Source organism: Heptranchias perlo, unplaced genomic scaffold (assembly GCF_035084215.1).
Source record: "Heptranchias perlo isolate sHepPer1 unplaced genomic scaffold, sHepPer1.hap1 HAP1_SCAFFOLD_525, whole genome shotgun sequence".
NCBI lineage: Eukaryota > Metazoa > Chordata > Chondrichthyes > Hexanchiformes > Hexanchidae > Heptranchias > Heptranchias perlo.
In genome coordinates, this window is record NW_027139543.1 from 105,001 (window position 1) to 115,000 (window position 10,000).

Consider the following 10,000-nt stretch of genomic DNA (forward strand, 5'->3'; position numbering starts at 1 on the left):
CCGGGTATGGCTCGTTGCGTGCGGCCGGACCAGGCGCAGCGGACGGTACCGAGCACTCGGAGGTCCGGCGCTGCCCGCCGGAGGTACAGCGAAAGGCTGCAAACCACTTTCCGCCGCCTCCCTCCGCGGGCGTGAGACCGACGGTCGTCGGGTTTGGTTCCGCGGCTAGAGCAGGACGAGGGGCAGCGAACGGTACTGGAAGGAACCCGGTCGCACACCGGGAAGTCGACTAGCGGGCCGCCGAAAGCGAGCTCGGGGCCCCGGTTTGTCCGTCCCACCCGGAGGCCCATATCTCCGGAAGGCACAGGCCGATTTCCACCGGGTATGGCTCGTTGTGTGCGGCCGGACCAGGCGCAGCGGACGGTACCGAGCACTCGGAGGTCGGGCGCTGCCCGCCGGAGGTACAGCGAAAGGCTGCAAACCACTTTCCGCCGCCTCCCTCCGCGGGCGTGAGACCGACGGTCGTCGGGTTTAGTTCCGCGGCTAGAGCAGGACGAGGGGCAGCGAACGGTACCGGAACGAACCCGGTCGCACACCGGGAAGTCGAGTGCCGGGTCTCGAAACGGAGCCGGGTCGGCCCAGTTTAAAACGGAGAATAGAGTGCTGCCCTCTGCGGGTGAAAACCTGGAAGTACGTTGGTTAATGATTTCCAGTTCACCCCGCTTGGTCAGGCCCACTCGGAGGCGGATAACTCCGGAACGCCGAGGCCGATTTCCTCCGGGTATGGCTCGTTGCGTGCGGCAGGAGGCGGCGCAGCGTACGGTACCGAGCACTCGGAGGTGCGGTGCTGCCCGCCGGAGTGACAGCGAAAGGCTGCGCACCGCTTTCCGCCTGCTAACTCGGCGTCCGTGAGACCGACCGACTCCGCTTTAGCACCGGAGCTAGAGTGGGGCAAGGGGCACCGAAGGGTACCGGAACGATCACGTTCGCATACCGGGAAGTCGAGTGCCGGGCCGCTGAAAGCGAGCAGGGTGCCACCGCTCGGGGCCCCGGTTTGTCCGTCCCACCCGGAGGCCCATATCTCCGGAAGGCACAGGCCGATTTCCACCGGGTATGGCTCGTTGTGTGCGGCCGGACCAGGCGCAGCGGACGGTACCGAGCACTCGGAGGTCGGGCGCTGCCCGCCGGAGGTACAGCGAAAGGCTGCAAACCACTTTCCGCCGCCTCCCTCCGCGGGCGTGAGACCGACGGTCGTCGGGTTTGTTTCCCCGGCTAGAGCAGGACGAGGGGCAGCGAACGGTACCGGAACGAACCCGGTCGCACACCGGGAAGTCGACTAGCGGGCCGCCGAAAGCGAGCACGGGGCCCCGGTTTGTCCGTCCCACCCGGAGGCCCATATCTCCGGAAGGCACAGGCCGATTTCCACCGGGTATGGCTCGTTGTGTGCGGCAGGACCAGGCGCAGCGGACGGTACCGAGCACTCGGAGGTCGGGCGCTGCCCGCCGGAGGTACAGCGAAAGGCTTCAAACCACTTTCCGCCACCTCCCTCCGCGGGCGTGAGACCGACGGTCGTCGGGTTTGTTTCCCCGGCTAGAGCAGGACGAGGGGCAGCGAACGGTACCGGAACGAACCCGGTCGCACACCGGGAAGTCGACTAGCGGGCCGCCGAAAGCGAGCACGGGGCCCCGGTTTGTCCGTCCCACCCGGAGGCCCATATCTCTGGAAGGCACAGGCCGATTTCCACCGGGTATGGCTCGTTGTGTGCGGCCGGACCAGGCGCAGCGGACGGTACCGAGCACTCGGAGGTGCGGAGCTGCCCGCCGGAGTGACAGCGAAAGGCTGCGCACCGCTTTCCGCCTGGTAACTCGGCGTCTGTGAGACCGACCGACTCCGCTTTAGCACCGGAGCTAGAGTGGGGCAAGGGGCACCGTTGGGTACCGGAACGATCACGTTCGCACACCGGGAAGTCGAGTGCCGGGCCGCTGAAAGCGAGCAGGGTGCCACCGCTCGGGGCCCCGGTTTGTCCGTCCCACCCGGAGGCCCATATCTCCGGAAGGCACAGGCCGATTTCCTCCGGGTATGGCTCGTTGTGTGCGGCCGGACCAGGCGCAGCGGACGGTACCGAGCACTCGGAGGTCCGGCGCTGCCCGCCGGAGGTACAGCGAAAGGCTGCAAACCACTTTCCGCCGCCTCCCTCCGCGGGCGTGAGACCGACGGTCATCGGGTTTGGTTCCGCGGCTCGAGCAGGACGAGGGGCAGCGAACGGTACCGGAACGAACCCGGTCGCACACCGGGAAGTCGAGTGCCGGGTCTCGAAACGGAGCCGGGTCGGCCCAGTTTAAAACGGAGAAGAGAGTGCTGCCCTCTGCGGGTGAAAACCTGGAAGTACGTTGGTTAATGATTTCCAGTTCACCCCGCTTGGTCAGGCCCACTCGGAGGCGGATAACTCCGGAACGCCGAGGCCGATTTCCTCCGGGTATGGCTCGTTGCGTGCGGCAGGAGGAGGCGCAGCGTTCGGTACCGAGCACTCGGAGGTGCGGTGCTGCCCGCCGGAGTGACAGCGAAAGGCTGCGCACCGCTTTCCGCCTGCTAACTCGGCGTCCGTGAGACCGACCGACTCCGCTTTAGCACCGGAGCTAGAGTGGGGCAAGGGGCACCGAAGGGTACCGGAACGATGACGTTCGCACACCGGGAAGTCGAGTGCCGGGCCGACGAAAGCGAGCAGGGTGCCACCGCTCGGGGCCCCGGTTTGTCCGTCCCACCCGGAGGCCCATATCTCCGGAAGGCACAGGCCGATTTCCACCGGGTATGGCTCGTTGTGTGCGGCCGGACCAGGCGCAGCGGACGGTACCGAGCACTCGGAGGTCGGGCGCTGCCCGCCGGAGGTACAGCGAAAGGCTGCAAACCACTTTCCGCCGCCTCCCTCCGCGGGCGTGAGACCGACGGTCGTCGGGTTTGTTTCCGCGGCTAGAGCAGGACGAGGGGCAGCGAACGGTACCGGAACGAACCCGGTCGCACACCGGGAAGTCGACCAGCGGGCCGCCGAAAGCGTGCTCGGGTCCCCGGTTTGTCTGTCCCACCCGGAGGCTGATATCTGAGGAAGTCCGAGGCCGATTTCCTCCGGCTAACTCGGCGGGCAATGTGTCCCCCCCCCCCACCATCTTCGGCTGATTACCGTGGCTGGACCGGATCAAGGAGCAACGGAACCGTGCCAGAACGACGTCGGTCGGACGGCGTGAACTGATAGTGCCGAGGCCGGAAACCGAGCCGGAAATGTGCACCGATTTATTGGTCCCACTCGCAGGCCCATATCTCCGGAAGGCCGAGGCCGATTTCCTCCGGGTATGGTTCGCTGCGTGCAGCCGGAAGGGGAGCAGCGGACGGCACTGAGCAGCCGGAGGTGCGGCGCTGCCCGCCGGAGCTGCAAGCGAAAGGCTGCGCACCGCTTTCCGCTGGCTAACTCGGCGGCCGTCAGGCCGACCGACTCCGCTTCAGCACGGGAGCTGGAGTCGGGCAAGGGGCACCGAAGGGTACCGGAAGGATCACGTTCGGACACCGGGAAGTCGAGTGCCGGGCCGCCGAAAGCGAGCTCGGGGCCCCGGTTTGTCCGTCCCACCCGGAGGCCCATATCTCGAGAAGGCACAGGCCGATTTCCTCCGGGTTTGGCTCGCTGCGTGCGGCCGGACGAGGCGCAGCGAACGGTACCGAGCACTCGGAGGTGCGGCGCTGCCCGCCGGAGGTACAGCGAAAGGCTGCAAACCGCTTTCCGCCTCCTCTCCCCTCGGGCGTGAGACCGACGGTCGTCTGGTTTGCTTCCGCGGCAAGAGCAGGACGAGGGGCACCGAGCGGTACCAGAACGAACCCGGTCGCACACCGGGATGTCGAGTGCCCGGCCCAAACCCGCTACCCCCCCCCCACCCGAAAGCGAGCCACGGTTTGTGGATTAAAAGTGAAGCGGCAAAGATTTGTAAAACAGCGTGAAATGATGAACCAGAAGCCCAAAGTAATGGTGGGAATAAAAGTTCCGAAATGTGAAATGGTGAACCAGAAGTTGTGTGAACTGTTTAACCCAAAGTGGCAAAAATGGATTAAAAGGGGTGAAATGATCGACCGCAAAGCAGGGCAAGCATTAAACAAAAGCAGCAGCATTTTTTAAAAAGGGACAAATGGTTTACCAGAATCCCAAAAGAATGCTCAGAGACTTAAGTGCCAAAGGGGCAAATGGTTAACCAGAAGCTGGGTGAACTGCTTAACCCAAAGTGGGAAAAAGGATAAAAAAGGGGTGAACTGATCAACCAGAAGTCGACAACAATGTGCGGCGATTAAGTCTGAAAGAGGGAAAGGTTGACCGGAAAGCAGGGAAATGATTAAACAAAAGCAGAAAAATTCAGTAAAAAGGGGCAAGTGGTGAACCAGAAGTTGGGTGAACTGCTTAACCAAAAGTGGGAAAGAGGATTAAAAGGGGAGAAATGTTGAACCAGATGTCGAAAACAATGCGCGGCGATGAAGTCTGAAAGAGGAAAAGGTTGACCGCAAAGCAGGGAAAGGATTAAACAGAAGCAGCAATATCTTTTAAAAAGGGACAAATGGTGAACCAGAATCCCAAAAGAATGCTCAGAGACTTAAGTCCCAAAGGGGCAAATGGTTAACCAGAAGCTGGGTGAACTGTTTAACCAAAAGTGGGAAAAAGGATTAAAATGTTGTGAAATGATTAACCAGAAGGCGAAAGCAAAGTGCGGCGGCGAAGTCCTAAAGGGGAAAAGGTTGACCATAAAGCAGGGAAATGATTAAACAAAAGCAGAAAAATTCAGTAAGAAGGGGCAAATGGTTAACCAGAAGTTGGGTGAACTGCTTAACCAAAAGTGGGAAAGAGGATTAAAAGGGGAGAAATGTTGAACCAGATGTCGAAAACAATGCGCGGCGATGAAGTCTGAAAGAGGAATAGGTCGACCGCAAAGCAGGGAAATGATTAAACAAAAGCAGAAAAATTCAGTAAAAAGGGGCAAATGGTGAACCAGAAGCTGGGTGAACTGCTTAACCAAAAGTGGGAAAAAGGATTAAAAGGGGAGAAATGTTGAACCAGATGTCGAAAACAAGGTGCGGCGATGAAGTCTGAAAGAGGAATAGGTCGACCGCAAAGCAGGGAAAGGTTTAATCAAAAGCAGCAATATCTTTTAAAAAGGGACAAATGGTGAACCAGAATCACAAAAGAATGCTCAGAGACTTAAGTCCCAAAGGGGAAATGGTTAACCAGTAGCTGGGTGAACTGTCCAACCCAAAGTGGGAAAAAGGATTAAAAGGGGTGAAATGATTAACCAGAAGGCGAAAGCAAAGTGCGGCGGCGAAGTCGTAAGGGGAAAAGGTTGACCAGAAAGCAGGGAAAGCATTAAACAAAAGCGGCAACATTTTTAAAAAAGTGGCAAATGGTTAACCAGAATCCCAAAAGAATGCTCAGAGACTTAAGTCCCAAAGGGGAAATGGTTAACCAGAAGCTGGGTGAACTGGTGAACCAAAAGTGGGAAAAAGGATTAAAAGGGGAGAAATGTTTAACCAGAAGGCAAAAGCAAAGTGCGGCGGCGAAGTCCAAAAGGGGAAAAGGTTGACAAGAAAGCAGGGAAATGATTAAACCAAAGCGGAAAAATTCAGTATAATGGGGCAAATGGTTAACCAGAAGCTGGGTGAAATGGTGAACCGAAAGTGGCAAAAAAAGATTTAAAGGGGAAAAATGATTAACCAGAAGTCGACAACAATGCGCGGCGATGAAGTCTGAAAGGGGAAAAGGTTGACCACATAGCAGGGAAACGATTAAACAAAAGCGGCAACATTTTTAAAAAAGTGGCAAATGATTAACCAGAATCCCAAAAGAATGCTCAGAGACTAAGTCCCAAAGGGGAAATGGTTAACCAGAAGCTGGGGGAAATGGTTAACCAAAAGTTGCAAAAATGATTAAAAGGGGTGAAATGATTAACCAGGAGGCTAAAGCAATGTGCCGCGGTGAAGTCTGAAAGAGGGAAAGGTTGACCAGAAAGCATTAAACAAAAGCGGCAACATTTTTTAAAAATTGGCAAATGATTAACCAGAATCCCAAAAGAATGCTCAGAGACTAAGTCCCATAGGGGAAATGGTTAACCAGAAGCTGGGGGAAATGGTTAACCAAAAGTTGCAAAAATGATTAAAAGGGGTGAAATGATTAACCAGAATTCGAAAATAATGTGCGGCGATGAAGTCCTAAAGGGGAAAAGTTTGACCACAAAGCAGGGAAAGCATTAAACAAAAGCGGCAACATTTTTTAAAAATTGGCAAATGATTAACCAGAATCCCAAAAGAATGCTCAGAGACTAAGTCCCAAAGGGGAAATGGTTAACCAGAAGCTGGGGGAAATGGTTAACCAAAAGTTGCAAAAATGATTAAAAGGGGTGAAATGATTAACCAGGAGGCTAAAGCAATGTGCCGCGGTGAAGTCTGAAAGAGGGAAAGGTTGACCAGAAAGCATTAAACAAAAGCGGCAACATTTTTAAAAAAGTGGCAAATGATTAACCAGAATCCCAAAAGAATGCTCAGAGACTGAGTCCCAAAGGGGAAATGGTTAACCAGAAGCTGGGGGAAATGGTTAACCAAAAGTTGCAAAAATGATTAAAAGGGGTGAAATGATTAACCAGGAGGCTAAAGCAATGTGCCGCGGTGAAGTCTGAAAGAGGGAAAGGTTGACCAGAAAGCATTAAACAAAAGCGGCAACATTTTTTAAAAAGTGGCAAATGATTAACCAGAATCCCAAAAGAATGCTCAGAGACTAAGTCCCAAAGGGGAAATGGTTAACCAGAAGCTGGGGGAAATGGTTAACCAAAAGTTGCAAAAATGATTAAAAGGGGTGAAATGATTAACCAGGAGGCTAAAGCAATGTGCCGCGGTGAAGTCTGAAAGAGGGAAAGGTTGACCAGAAAGCATTAAACAAAAGCGGCAACATTTTTTAAAAATTGGCAAATGATTAACCAGAATTCCAAAAGAATGCTCAGAGACTAAGTCCCAAAGGGGAAATGGTTAACCAGAAGCTGGGGGAAATGGTTAACCAAAAGTTGCAAAAATGATTAAAAGGGGTGAAATGATTAACCAGGAGGCTGAAGCAATGTGCCGCGGGGAAGTCTGAAAGAGGCAAAGGTTGACCAGAAAGCATTAAACAAAAGTGGCAACATTTTTTAAAAATTGGCAAATGATTAACCAGAATCCCAAAAGAATGCTCAGAGACTAAGTCCCAAAGGGGAAATGGTTAACCAGAAGCTGGGGGAAATGGTTAACCAAAAGTTGCAAAAATGATTAAAAGGGGTGAAATGATTAACCAGGAGGCTAAAGCAATGTGCCGCGGTGAAGTCTGAAAGAGGGAAAGGTTGACCAGAAAGCATTAAACAAAAGTGGCAACATTTTTAAAAAATTGGCAAATGATTAACCAGAATCCCAAAAGAATGCTCAGAGACTAAGTCCCAAAGGGGAAATGGTTAACCAGAAGCTGGGGGAAATGGTTAACCAAAAGTTGCAAAAATGATTAAAAGGGGTGAAATGATTAACCAGGAGGCTGGAGCAATGTGCCGCGGTGAAGTCTGAAAGAGGGAAAGGTTGACCAGAAAGCATTAAACAAAAGTGGCAACATTTTTTAAAAATTGGCAAATGATTAACCAGAATCCCAAAAGAATGCTCAGAGACTAAGTCCCAAAGGGGAAATGGTTAACCAGAAGCTGGGGGAAATGGTTAACCAAAAGTTGCAAAAATGATTAAAAGGGGTGAAATGATTAACCAGGAGGCTGAAGCAATGTGCCGCGGTGAAGTCTGAAAGAGGGAAAGGTTGACCAGAAAGCATTAAACAAAAGTGGCAACATTTTTAAAAAATTGGCAAATGATTAACCAGAATCCCAAAAGAATGCTCAGAGACCAAGTCCCAAAGGGGAAATGGTTAACCAGAAGCTGGGGGAAATGGTTAACCAAAAGTTGCAAAAATGATTAAAAGGGGTGAAATGATTAACCAGGAGGCTAAAGCAATGTGCCGCGGTGAAGTCTGAAAGAGGGAAAGGTTGACCAGAAAGCATTAAACAAAAGCGGCAACATTTTTTAAAAATTGGCAAATGATTAACCAGAATCCCAAAAGAATGCTCAGAGACTAAGTCCCAAAGGGGAAATGGTTAACCAGAAGCTGGGGGAAATGGTTAACCAAAAGTTGCAAAAATGATTAAAAGGGGTGAAATGATTAACCAGGAGGCTGAAGCAATGTGCCGCGGTGAAGTCTGAAAGAGGGAAAGGTTGACCAGAAAGCATTAAACAAAAGTGGCAACATTTTTTAAAAATTGGCAAATGATTAACCAGAATCCCAAAAGAATGCTCAGAGACTAAGTCCCAAAGGGGAAATGGTTAACCAGAAGCTGGGGGAAATGGTTAACCAAAAGTTGCAAAAATGATTAAAAGGGGTGAAATGATTAACCAGGAGGCTAAAGCAATGTGCCGCGGTGAAGTCTGAAAGAGGGAAAGGTTGACCAGAAAGCATTAAACAAAAGTGGCAACATTTTTAAAAAATTGGCAAATGATTAACCAGAATCCCAAAAGAATGCTCAGAGACTAAGTCCCAAAGGGGAAATGGTTAACCAGAAGCTGGGGGAAATGGTTAACCAAAAGTTGCAAAAATGATTAAAAGGGGTGAAATGATTAACCAGGAGGCTGGAGCAATGTGCCGCGGTGAAGTCTGAAAGAGGGAAAGGTTGACCAGAAAGCATTAAACAAAAGTGGCAACATTTTTTAAAAATTGGCAAATGATTAACCAGAATCCCAAAAGAATGCTCAGAGACTAAGTCCCAAAGGGGAAATGGTTAACCAGAAGCTGGGGGAAATGGTTAACCAAAAGTTGCAAAAATGATTAAAAGGGGTGAAATGATTAACCAGGAGGCTGAAGCAATGTGCCGCGGTGAAGTCTGAAAGAGGGAAAGGTTGACCAGAAAGCATTAAACAAAAGTGGCAACATTTTTAAAAAATTGGCAAATGATTAACCAGAATCCCAAAAGAATGCTCAGAGACCAAGTCCCAAAGGGGAAATGGTTAACCAGAAGCTGGGGGAAATGGTTAACCAAAAGTTGCAAAAATGATTAAAAGGGGTGAAATGATTAACCAGGAGGCTAAAGCAATGTGCCGCGGTGAAGTCTGAAAGAGGGAAAGGTTGACCAGAAAGCATTAAACAAAAGCGGCAACATTTTTTAAAAATTGGCAAATGATTAACCAGAATCCCAAAAGAATGCTCAGAGACTAAGTCCCAAAGGGGAAATGGTTAACCAGAAGCTGGGTGAAATGGTTAACCAAAAGTTGCAAAAATGATTAAAAGGGGTGAAATGATCAACCAGAAGTCGAAAATAATGTGCGGCGATGAAGTCCTAAGGGGCAAAAGTCACCCAGAAGGCAGGGAAATGATCAAACGAAAGCAGCCAAAAAATTATTAAAAGAGGGGAACTGATGAACCAAAAGATGAGAAACGGCCCGCAGAGACTAAGTCCAAAACGGGAACTGGTGAACCGGAAATGATTAACCAAAAACTAAGTCCGAAGAGGGAACTGGTAAACCAGAACTGAGTAACCCGATTTTTAAAATTAATTATAAATGGGGAAACGATTGAGCAAAAGGCGGAAATTAAGTCACAGGGACCATGTCCGAAAGGGCAAGAGGTTACCCCGTAGGGGGCATTCGTCAACTCAATCTGAAAAATTTGGAGGCAAATCTGACCAAAATGCGGAAATCGGACCACACCGCGAGGGGCGCCATTCGACGGGGCAGGGTTAGACGCGTCGAACGGTACCTGAAGGTCCCGGCTGCGACACGTGAGTCCGGAGATATGGCCAGTCAAAGTCTGATGGGAGGTACCGAAGCCGAAAAATCGAAACGCGTTTGCGGCGATTCGGTGTCAGAGAGTCGGTCACGAATTCAAATTCGTCCCGCTGATTCGCCAATTGCCAGCCGGTTCCGGGGGGATTGGCGGGGTACCTGCAGGATAGTAAGAGGTGGCATGTCGAGACTTAGCCTGTTTACCAGACTTGTG